Source organism: Schistocerca gregaria, chromosome 4, assembly GCF_023897955.1.
Source record: "Schistocerca gregaria isolate iqSchGreg1 chromosome 4, iqSchGreg1.2, whole genome shotgun sequence".
Taxonomy (NCBI): Eukaryota; Metazoa; Arthropoda; class Insecta; order Orthoptera; family Acrididae; genus Schistocerca; species Schistocerca gregaria.
The window spans coordinates 265,353,946-265,367,210 of NC_064923.1; positions in this window are offsets into that span (position 1 = coordinate 265,353,946).

The window sequence follows — 13,265 nt, forward strand, 5'->3', positions numbered from 1 at the left end:
TACGTAACTATGTAAGTGAAACAATCAATGTAAAAATAAAACATGTTGTTAAAACTGTGCTAACTGGTAAAAATGTGGTAACTGAAACACAACTATATAATTTTTTGTAGCAGATAGAAGCTAAAATTATTTTAGAAACTAAAACTCACCAGCGCAAAAAAGCTCCTAGATATACAACATGGTACTTAGCCCGAGGTCTACGTTTGATTTTGGACTCTCAACAATCGTTAAAAACGGGAAAACACTGAAACTCTCTAAACTAAAATTATAGTAAAGCAGTGGTGACAAAGAAATTCACTGAGACACTAAAAGAGTTAGATGAAGCAGGAATATAGTCATAAGTATGACGTGCAATTACGCGATATAAAGCCTGTGTGGATACAAGCAAAGACAAAAAGCACATGTGGCACATAAAGGTCACAGCAGACTGATAAGTCCATGCATAGCCCAGCTTAAGACGCATGAAACAGCGTGACATTCAGCTCTAAGGTAGCGTGAAATGTCAAGAATACTACATGATCCATGGCTCATGGGCTCATTTTATGATACCTGGAAACAAAAAAAAAGGCGCCAAACAGGCTACAGAATATAATTACACATTTTTAAGAATGTTGTTTATGAAGCCTAACAAAAGGAGCTAAAGCAAAAGAAATTGCAGTTGTAGTATATTATTAAATATTTTAACGAAGTTTTTACCTGTAAAATGTAAATATCAGTTAAGAACATTAGTGCTCTATCGTTTTCATGACTGTATAGCCGTATTCATAAATTTTCCAGAATATCGACCTGTTTGATCAACATAGAACTCTTTACACTGACCACATTCTAGCTTATACACACCAGACTTTTTATATTCATTATTTTCTCTGATCTTATGCCGTAATTTAAAATACTGAAGTTTGATGGTTGATAAACTACTGCCGGCCGGAGTGGCCGAGCGGTTCTAGACGGTGCAGTCTGGAACCGCGCTACCGCTACGGTCGCAGGTTCGAATCCTGCCTCGGGCTACTGAAATATTAGATTTAAGGAATTGCCGTTCAATTTTGTCAGAAAAATTTCCTTTATAAACCATAGGTATTTACTTTTTTGTGAACTTCAACTTATTTTTGGGAACCATACCGCTTTCTTTTTCAATTTTTATGTAATGTGCTCAATAATGTTCATGTCTGAAGAGTTTGGTGGCCAGCAGAACTGCTTAAACTCAGAAGAGTGTTCCTGGAGCCACTCTGTAGTAATTCTGGACTTGCGGGGTGTCGCATTATCCTGCTGGAATTTTCCGTCGGAATGCACACCTGTCAGAGTCGTATCTATGCGTGTGAGGGGTCCCATATCACTCTAACTGCACGCGCCCCACACCATCACAGAGCCTCCAACAGCTTGAACAGTCCCCTGCTGACATGCAGGGTCCATGGATTCATGACGTTATCTCCATACCCATACACGTCCATCCGCTCGATACAATTTGAAACGAGGCTCCTCCGACCAGGCAAAATGTTTTCATTCATTAACAGCCCAATGTCGGTGTTGACGGGCCCAGGTGAGGTGTAAGGCTATGTGTTGTGCTGTGATCAAGGATACATGAGTGGGCCTTCGGCTCCGAAAGTCCCTATTGATGTTTCGTTGAATGGTTCGCACGCTGACACTTGCTGATGGCCCAGAATTGAAATCTTTAGCAATTTGAGGTATGGTTTCACGTCCGTCACTTTGAACGATTCTCTTCAGTCGTCGTTGGCTCTGTTCTTGCAGGATAAAGTACCGGAACTTCAAGCGCTGATAGAAAGCACCGAAGCTGAAATCGTTATAGGTACAGAAAGCTGGCTGAAGCCAGAGATAAATTTTTACAAAGGCACAGACGGTGTTTAGAAAGGATAGATTGCATGCAACCGGTGGTGGAGTGTTCGTCGCTGTTAGTAGTAGTTTATCCTGTAGTGAAGTAGAAGTGGATAGTTCCTGTGAATTATTATGGGTGGAGGTTACACTCAACAACCGAGCTAGGTTAATAATTGGCTCCTTTTACCGACCTCCCGACTCAGCAGCATTAGTGGCAAACAACTGAGAGAAAATTTGGAATACATTTCACATAAATTTTCTCAGCATGTTATAGTCTTAGGTGGAGATTTCAATTTACCAGATATAAACTGGGACACTCAGATGTTTAGGACGGGTGGTAGGGACAGAGCATCGAGTGACATTTTACTAAGTGCACTATCCGAAAATTACCTCGAGCAATTAAACAGAGAACCGACTCATGGAGATAACATCTTAGACCTACTGATAACTAACAGACCCGAACTTTTCGATTCTGTATGTGCAGAACAGGGAATCAGTGATCATAAGGCCTTTACAGCATCCCTGAATATGGAAGTTAATAGGAATGTAAAAAAAGGGAGGAAGGTTTATCTGTTTAGTAAGAGTAATAGAAGGCAGATTTCAGACTACCTAACAGATCAAAACGAAAATTTCTGTTCCGATACTGACAATGTTGAGTGTTTATGGAAAAAGTTCAAGGCAATCGTAAAATGCATTTTAGACAGGTACGTGCCGAGTAAAACTGTGAGGGACGGGAAAAACCCACCGTGGTACAACAACAAAGTTAGGAAACTACTGCGAAAGCAAAGAGAGCTTCACTCCAAGTTTAAACGCAGCCAAAACCTCTCAGACAACCAGAAGCTAAACGATGTCAAAGTTAGCGTAAGGAGGGCTATGTGTGAAGCGTTCAGTGAATTCGAAAGTAAAATTCTATGTACCGACTTGACAGAAAATCCTAGGGAGTTCTGGTCTTACGTAAAATCTGAAAGTGGCTCGAAACAGCATATCCAGACACTCCGGGATGATGATGGCATTGAAACAGAGGATGACACGCGTAAAGCTGAAATACTAAACACCTTTTTCCAAAGCTGTTCCACAGAGGAAGACCGCACTGCAGTTCCTTCTCTAAATACTCGCACAAACGAAAAAATGGCTGACATCGAAATAAGTGTCCAAGGAATAGAAAAGCAACTGGAATCACTCAGCAGAGGAAAGTCCACTGGACCTGACGGGATACCAATTCGATTCTACACAGAGTAAGCGAAAGAACTTGCCCCCCTACTAACAACCGTGTACCGTAAGTCTCTAGAGGAACGGAAGGTTCCAAATGATTGGAAAAGAAGGGTCGTCGAACAGATGCACAAAACTATAGACCTATATCTCTGACATCGATCTGTTGTAGAATTTTAGAACATGTTTTTTGCTCGAGTATCATGTCGTTTTTAGAAACTCGGGATCTACTCTGTAGGAATCAGCATGGATTCCGGAAACAGCGATCGTGTGAGACCCAACTCGCTTTATTTGTTCATGAGACCCAGAAAATATTAGAAACAGGCTCCCAGGTAGATGCCATTTTCCTTGACTTCCGAAAGGCGTTCGATACAGTTCCGCACTGTCGCCTGATAAACAAAGTAAGAGCCTACGGAATATCAGGCCAGCTGTGTGGCTGGATTGAAGAGTTTTTAGCAAACAGAACACAGCATGTTGTTATCAATGGAGAGACGTCTACAGACGTTAAAGTAACCTCTGGCGTGCCACAGAGGAGTGTTATGGGACCATTGCTTTTCACAATATAAATAAATGGCCTAGTAGGTAGTGTTGGAAGTTCCATGCGGCTTTTCGCGGATGATGCTGTAGTATACAGAGAAGTTGCAGCATTAGAAAATTGTAGCGAAATGCAGGAAGATCTGCAGCGGATAGGCACTTGGTTCAGGGAGTGGCAACTGACCCTTAACATAGACAAATGTAATGTATTGCGAATGCATAGAAAGAAGGATCCTTTATTGTATGATTATATGATAGCGGAACAAACACTGGTAGCAGTTACTTCTGTAAAATATCTGGGAGTATGCGTGCGGAACGATTTGAAGTGGAATGATCATATAAAATTAATTGTTGGTCAGGCGGGTACCAGGTTGAGATACATTGGAAGAGTCCTTAGAAAATGTAGTCCATCAACAAAGGAGGTGGCTTACAAAACACTCGTTCGACCTATACTTGAGTATTGCTCATCAGTGTGGGATCCGTACCAGATCGGGTTGACGGAGGAAATAGAGAAGATCCAAAGAAGAGCGGCGCGTTTCGTCACAGGGTTATTTGGTAACCGTGATAGCGTTACGGAAATGTTTAGCAAACTCAAGTGGCAGACTCTGCAAGAGAGGCGCTCTGCATCGCGGTGTAGCTTGCTCGCCATGTTTCGAGAGGGTGCGTTTCTGGATGAGGTATCGAATATATTGCTTCCCCCTACTTATACCTCCCGAGGAGATCACGAATGTAAAATTAGAGAGATTAGGGCGCACACAGAGGCTTTCAGACAGTCGTTCTTCCCGCGAACCATTCGCGACTGGAACAGGAAAGGGACGTAATGACAGTGGCACGTAGAGTGCCCTCCGCCACACACCGTTGGGTGGCTTGCGGAGTATAAATGTAGATGCAGATGTAGATCGTTTTCCTGCCGCAACGACATCGGACATTTGATGTTTTACCGGATTCGTGACATTCACGGTACACTCGTGAAATAGTCATACGGGAAAATCCCCACTTCATCGCTACCTCGGAGATGCTGTGTCCCATCGCTGGTGCGCCGACTATAACACTACATTCAAACTGATTAAATCTTCATAACCTGCCACTGTAACAGCAGCAACCGATTTAACAACTGCGCCAGACAGGATACGTAGTGCCGTATTCTGCCTGTTTACTTATCTCTGTATTTGAATACGCATGCCTTTAACAGTTTGTCTGGCGCTGACAGGAATCTGCCTTTATAAAGGAACCGGTAGATGTTGGTTTATGCTTCATATTTAAAGCTGTAAGGTAATATAGAAATGCCTCTTCGTCACTCTTAATTTGGGCGACCATGTCATCTACATATCTTCTATAATACACATTTTTATATTTACAGCTTGTATTGCTATTTTTTAAAAAAAAAATAATTTCCAATCTAGCGGGATACAAGGAGGCAGCTCAAGAAAAGTCCTCCGAACAGAAAAGCGCGAGTATGTAAACAGCAAAATGACACTGGTAGAAATGTATCGAACAGTAGGCAATACACGAGAGTTTTACAGGACAGTCAGGTTGTTCACGAAGGGTATAACAAATGAAACAAAAGCTATGGAGGAATGGAAAACCATTTCGAAAATTTTCTAAATGTGGATGACGCTATCAACAGTGTTGCGACAGTAGCATCAGAAGAAGAAGAATTGAACGGAGAAGATAGAGTAACAATACCAACAGCGGAGAATGAACTGTCGAGCTTGGAAGACGTAGGAGAATCCATAGACATGCTGATGAGAGTAAAGGCGCCAGAATTAAATGGCATACCTGCAGAGATGCTGACAGAGGGAAGAGATATCCTGCAAGGGAGAGTATACAATCTAATCAGTTTAATGTGGAGGAAAGAAAGGATCCCAGCTGAAAGTAGTCTGACATCTGTCCAATACTAAAGAAAAAAGATCCAGTGAGATGCAGCACTTATAGAGGAATTATCTTACTATGCCCAACTTACAGGATCCTGTGCGTGTTTTTGCTGCAGCGGCCAACACCGTACGTTGAGGATGTACTTGGATTCCAACAAGCAGGGCTTACAAAGAGAAAATCAACCGTAGACCAAATACATATAATAAGGCAAATGCTATCAAAGAGCCGGTAATCTAACTAAGATGTTCAGTGTCTTTTTGTGGACTTCGAGAAACCGTATGATAGACTGAACAGACAAGCAATGTCCCAAGAACTGGGAAAAGAGCAGGTTCCTAGAAAACTAACAAAAACAGCACAAGCATGTACACAAGAGACAACATGTATGGTGAAAGTGAACGGAAATATGTCAGAGAATTCAAGGTGAAAACTAAATTGCTACAGGCAGACTGCTCCCCCCCCCCCCCCCACCCCCCACCTTCCCACCCCCCTCCCTCTTCTATTTAATCTGGTTCTGGAAGGAGCTCTGACAGAGGTAACAAGCCTGCTGACAGGAACACAGCTGGGTAGAAGAGTCAACACTCTGACGTAGGTGAATACTGTTGTTTTAATAGCACAGGATGAGCAAGATCTGGTTCAGATGGCAAGAGTGTTAATGGAAGAGGCAATGAGAGCAAGCCTGAAGATGGATATGGATAAGACTAAATATTTTACTGTGAGTCGAGAGAACTGTAACAGACCTTAAGATGTAGATGGCAAAATATTTGAAAGAGTAAAGGAGTTGAAGTACCTTAGGGCAGTACCCAGTGAAAGGACTAAGATAGACTAGAGAGTAATGGCAAGAATACAGGCAGGAAATACGTCAAGGTTTGCTGCTGAAGTCCCAAAAAAATGGTTCAAATGGCTCTGAGCACTATGGGACTTAACATCTATGGTCATCAGTCCCCTAGAACTTAGAACTACTTAAACCTAACTAACCTAAGGACAACACACAACACCCAGTCATCACGAGGCAGAGAAAATCCCTGACCCCGCTGGGAATCGAACCCGGGAACCCGGGCGTGGGAAGGGAGAACGCTACCGCACGACCACGAGATGCGGGCAACTGAAGTCCCATCTTCTATCGAGATCCATAAATGCTAGGATCTACAGGAATACAACCCGTCGTAATATATGGAGCAGAGACCTGTACTCTGACGCAGAAGATAGAAAGAAAACTCCTGACATTTGAGAATGCTGTTCTGATACAGATTTTTCAGCCAGTGAAGGATGGAGACGACTGGAGAAAAAAGAAAAACGGCGAACTGCTTCAGTTGTTCAAGTCGTTCCGATTTGAGAGAGGATACTGAGATGGGGCGGGAACGTAATGCAGCGAGAAGGCCATGCCGGTAGGCGGATGGCGGATGAAGACTTCAGAGGCAACAGAGCAAGGGAAAGACCAGGGCTGTGATGGATTGAGGGGAGCAAAGGGGATATGTTTAAAATGAGACTGGCTGGAGAAAACTAAATGGACCGAGGAAGGCGGAGAAGGCTGAGTGGCGAGGCCAATAACCGACTACCTGTACGGAAGTGGTAAGTGAACTGTTAACAAAAATTTCGGCTATGGTACTTGCTAGGCAACTGCACATGACCAGACTTTCACTCTGATTAAAAATTGTGTTGCCGAGTGAAAAATAATTGCAGGATAGTGAAAGTCTTAATAATTCAGTCATTTTCACAAGTTCAATATGGCTCAAATGTTGGTGTGTTAATAATTTTTTCTTAATAATTTCTACGTTTTCCTTATGAGAGTCGTTGGTATATTTGAGCCCTGGTGGTCAAGGAAGGTATCATTCGGTTACTATTGGTAGGATTTTCTTTTGATCACACACAATTTATTTAAAATCAACAACAAATTAAAATAATGGCAATAATTTAAGAATTGTTTCACGGCTGAAAGTCTTAAAGGCAATAAATTAAGAACTGATTCAACTTGCTGCAACCTACTATTACAGTTATTAAAATATAAAGGACAAGTGACCAAGGTCTTAAAGCTCAACTGCTAAAATACAATTTTAAGACAAGCAGCGACAGAAGGCCTTTAACACCAAGAATGACAAGTATTTTAAAAAATTTAACAAACATACTGTCAACAGCAAAGCAACAGGAAAAGTTAAGTTAAAAGACAGGCAAATGATCGCCAAACAGGTGAGACAAAATGATAGTAAACTTGGTAGCACAACCGTTTAAACTTGCTGTAACACAAAGAATGGCAATTATGTTTTTAAAAAATTTAGAAACATACAGTAAAACAGCAAATATAATAGCAAGGTTAATTTAAAAGGACAAGCAACTGATCACCAAACAGGTGATACAAATGATGGTAACTTGGTAATGCAACAATAAAATAATAACACAATAATAAAACACAAGGGCTAGTCACAGACTTTGCTCCATTAATCGACCTCTGAGTAGGTCAGGCCAAAAACACTTTCGAGAGCGATGAGAGTGGCAGCTAAGAGTTGCATTCCCTTCACAAGATGGTAACTGAGCTAGTGGCAGTCTAACGAATGACTAATGGTAATCTGCTGAAGCTACCTAACGTCCGGTAGCCAATGCAACGATGGAACACTACGCCAAAGACAGAACCGGCGGTCAGCACTACGTCCTCAGAATGTTGTGTTTAGAGCGCCTGAAAGGAGAAAGGAACCACCACTACCAGAGTAGAAGAAACACCAACCGACCTACAAATGAAGGAAGCTGTCAAAACTACACGCCTTACCGGACAGCAGCAGCAAGGCGAGGAAACGTACACTGCCGTTACATACACTAACCTCCAGGGCAGGTCACCAGGGCGTTAGCGGCCACCAGGCAGGAAGAATACCGCTGTTGAACTTAACAAATAGTAACACATAGAATGCAGCAATTAGTAACAAGAAGCTGAGGAAAGCTAATTAGATCTGCCTTCCCCAAGCACTCCACTCCCTGCTCTTCGTCTCAGACATACTGCGAGCAGCAACACCAATCGAAGTAACTGGAGAATCACGAGATCACACAATGGTGGAGGTTTCACTGCTAGGATTAAAATCCACTCAACTTAAGCTTGTTGGATCCGGTTGACGACCAGGTCGTGTACCCTTGCTACCACAGCCCTTCCATCCGGCAGTGCATGCGTGCCGCCAGGCGTCCCGGCGGGTTCTCGCATTGACCTCTTGGCTCCTCCGGAGTCCCCAACCGAACTGGTCACTTAAACGACCCGGAAGAACAACGACGTAACCCAAAGATAGCGTCACAGTTACTACATATCGATAACGCCGCTGCTGCCACTAGCGGACAGGCAATGCTTGCGAAACCAAGTGCCGCCAGTCAACACAAGAAGAATGCAAACAACAGCAACCATGTCAACTAAACGATACAGTCCGGCCTCTAACAGAGGACGGAAACCTATAACAGCACCAACGTGAGCCGCAGCACAGCTTAGTATTGGCTTCTTATGTCAAACGAGAACTTATATAAAACTTATATAAAAACTGAGAAAGAAACTGAATAACAGCAGCAGCACTGAGATTGCCAAAAATAAAATGAAGATAAATATAAATTGTATACCTATGACATGAAACGGAAAAATTTCTAATAAAATCGAGCGGCAATTCCATAAATCTACGCTGATCAGCTAGAACATTATGACCACAGACCTACTATCGATATAAACCTGTTCAGGCGATAGCAGCGTCGCCTTGAGAGGAATGACTTCTAGATACACATGCACATACGATGCGTGTAGGATGAGTGAGCGTGCTGTCAGTTTGTAGAATAGTGAAGACGCGCGATCTGTCTGCGAGATTGTAATGGCCCGGGGGCCCGGCACGAGCATTTCGGAAACTGCGCGACTTGTCGTGTGTTCGAGGAGTTCTGTGGTGAGTATCTTCAACACGTGGCGAAACCAAGGAGAAACAACGTCCAGACATCGCGGGGTTGGGTGGCCACCCCTCATTACAGATGTCGGACGCCGTAGGCTAGAAGACTGGTAAAAGAGGACAGGCGCCGAACTGTGGCGGAGCTAACATTAGACTTTCATGCTGGGCAGAGCACAAGTGTGTCTGATCACACAGTGCACCGAACACGACATATGCATATGCCAATGCCAACACCACGGCATCGGCAACTACTATTGAAATGGGCACGTGACCATCGGTACTGGACGTTGGCGCAGTGGCAGAGCGTTGCTCGGCCTGATGAACCCCGATAGCTTCTTCATCATGCCGATGGGAGGGCGCGAATCCATCGTCTTGAAAGAAATCAGCTCCTTGACACCTGTACTGCGTGACGAAGACAAGCTAAAGGCGGTTCAACAGTGCTCTGGGTAACATTCAAGTGGGCACCCATGGCTCCAGTGGAGCTCGTTCTAGGTACCATCACGCCAAGGTGTATCGTCCAGTAGTTGCAGACCACGATCGTGACCATCATGTTTTCCGACAGCACTGCAAATTTACAGCAAGATAGTGCGCCATGTCACAAGACCAGGAGTGTGATGGAGTGGCGTCCCTGGGGACGATTCTACTCCAGTCAACGAGATTCCAGGCAAAAGTGGTAAAGTGCGTGAGACAGACAGTCGGCCCAACCATTCTCCATCCGACGACAACCCAACCGACAGACAGTCAACGGACCCACCGACAAGATAACTTCCGCTCCACCCGAACAGCACACACAGGGAGTTCAAAGAAAGTATTGGCGTCCACAACCAATTATACATTGAGCTGAACCCGATCCAACAAATATGGCATGTCACTCAGTGCCATGCCAAAGCTCATCGCCCCCCTCCCCGAAATGTCGGGTATTAAGTGACGTTTGCGCCCAGATGTGGTGCCAACTCCCTCCAGTGACCTACCAAGGCCTCATTACTTCCATGCCGCGAAGCGTCGCCTCTGTTATCCGTGCCAAAGGTGGACATACCGACTATTAGGCAGGTGGTCATAATGCTCTGGCTGATCAGTGTAAAATTTCAATAGCTTTTCGAAACGTCAGCACTTTAAGATTTAAATGACGGCGTAAGATCGGAGAAAATAATGACGAATATAAGAAGTACATTGTGTATAAGATAGAATGTTTCAGTGTAAAGGATTCTGTGTAGGTCAAACAGGTCGATCTTGTTTCGCCAGACATAGAGAACATACTGGAAAACGTAATAGCACAGCATTCGGGAACCATCTGCGAGACTCAACGTACTACGTTACCAGCATCAACCACAAACACCAATTTCCTCACAATGCTCCTAAAGGCAAGACGTTAGATATTCTGGAAAATTTCCAAATACGAGTATATTCCTTTCATACCCTCTAGCTACTCTTGGGGAGTGGCTATAGGGCAATGTTTAACGTTGCCATTTTATAAATAGCGTAAATTGCCTGAAGATGCGCCGGTAAGTGGTGCGAAACCGGTCGCAGATTTAATAAAAATCATTGATACAGCCAGTGCGGAATTTTCTTTGGAAAAAAGCCTGACAATGTTAGTATAGTTTTTCGACTCCACGTCTAAATACAACATTATATTGGTAGCATTTCGTCTCCTTGCATGTTACGATCTACTAACAGACGGCGAAGCTATGCCGTTCAGTACGATAAGGCGAGGGGTCTCGCGATTTCTGTCACTAACTGTACTTGGGTTACAGCTTCCAGACAAACCTGCGTGTGTTTACACTGAAGTGACAAAAGTCATGGGATAGCGATATGCACATATACAAATGGCGATAGCACCGCGCACACGAGGTATAAAGGGTCAGTGCACTGGCGGAGCTGTCATTTTTACTCAGGTAATTCGTGTGAAAAGTTTCCTACATGGTAACGGCCGCACGACGGAAATTAAAAAACTTTGAATGTGGAACGGTAGTTGCAGCTAGACGCATGGAACATTCCACTTCTGACATCGTTAGGAAATTAAATATTCCAAGATCCTCGGTGTCAGGAGTGTGCCGAGAACAGGCCTACCAAATTTCAGGCATTATCCCTCACCACTGACAACGCAGTGGGTGGTGCCCTTCACTTAACGACCGACAGCAGCGGCAGTGCTAATATGCAAGCAGTACTGCGTGAAATAACAACAGAAATCAATGTGGGACGTACGACGAGCATATCCGATATGACAGTGCGGCGCAATTTGGCTTTAACGGGCCATAGCAGTAGACGACCGCCGCGAGCGCAATTGCTAGCACCACGACATCGCCTGCAGCGCCTCTGCTAGGCTCGTGACCACGTAGGTTGGACCCAAGACGACTGGAAAACTGTGGCCTGGTCAGATGACTCCCGATTTCAGTTCGTAAGCGCTGATAGTAAGGTTCGAGTGTCGCGCAAACCCCGTCAAGCAATGGACCCAGGTTGTCAACAAGGCACAGTGCAAGCTGGTGGTCGCTTCATAATGGTGTGGGATGTGTTTGCATGGAATGGACTGGGCCCTCCGGTCCAACTGAACCGTTCATTGCGTGGAAATGGTCATGTCTGGTACCTGGAGACCATTTGCAGGTATTCATTGTGGATGACAATGCGCCATGTCATCTGACCACAATTGTTCGTGATTGATTTGAAGAACATTCTGGACAATTCGAGCGAATGATTTAGCCACCCAGATCGTCCGACATGAATGCCATCGAACACTTATGGGACATAATCGAGAGGTCAGTTCGTGCACAAAATTCTGCGCCGGCAACACTTTCGCAATTATGGGCGAATATAAAGGCAACATGGTTCAATTTTTTCTGCAGAGGTCTTCCAACAACTTTTTGAATTCAGGCGACAAGGAACTGATGCAGTAAGCGTGGAAAAAGGAGGTCCGCTACGATATTAGGAGGTATCCCATGACTCTTTTCACCTGAGTGTAGTTCTGTCTGTCGTTTCTGAGTGGGTGAACACCGGGTGATTAGGACACTCAGCTTTTAATTACTACACAGGAGGTGTAGTGCAGCCCAACAGCAGATGAGAACTAAGACCACGTGCCAATACGCTTCAGAAAATCTTCATTAAACTGATCAGCCATTGATACCTGGCGAGCCATTTTGTAGTACAAGTTTATTTTGACCAGACTATGGTAATAAGCGACATCACATAGATACTATGATCAACAAGACATCTGTTTCCAGTCTGAGGTCTACGTACATCATTGTGGACGTGCCCGTGGGAGGAGGCTCCGATGAGAACTAACCCACATAGATTCTGGTCATACATAAAGCACATCAGTGGCAAGACGTAATCAATACCTTCACTGAGCGCAATTTTGAAATTTGTGGTAAGTTCTATGGGACCAAACTGCTGAGGTCATCGGTCCCTAAGCTTACGCTCTATTTCATCTAACTTAAAACTAACTTATGCTAAGGACAACACACACACCCATGCCCGAGGGAGGACTCGAACCTCCGACAGGTGGAGCCGCACGAGCCGTGACAAGTCGCCTGAGACCGCGCGTTTACCCCGCGCGGCTCACTGCGCGATAACAATGGTGAAGTCACTGATGACAGTGCCACTAAAGCAGGGTTATTAAATACGGTTTTCCAAACCTCCTTCACCAGAGAAGACGAAGTAAATATCCCTGAATTCCAGTCAAAAACAACTGTCGAGATGAGAAACACAGATCTAGATATCCTCGGTGTCGCAAAGCAGCTTAAATCACTTAATAAAGGCAAGGCTTCCAGTCCAGATTGTATACCAGTCAGGTTCCTCTCAGAGTATGCTGATAAAATAGCTCCATATTTAGCAATTATATACAACCGCTCGCTCACAGAGAGATCCGTACCTAAAGATTGGAAAATTGCTCAAGTTAAACAATACCCAAAAAGGGAAGTAGTAGTAATCCGC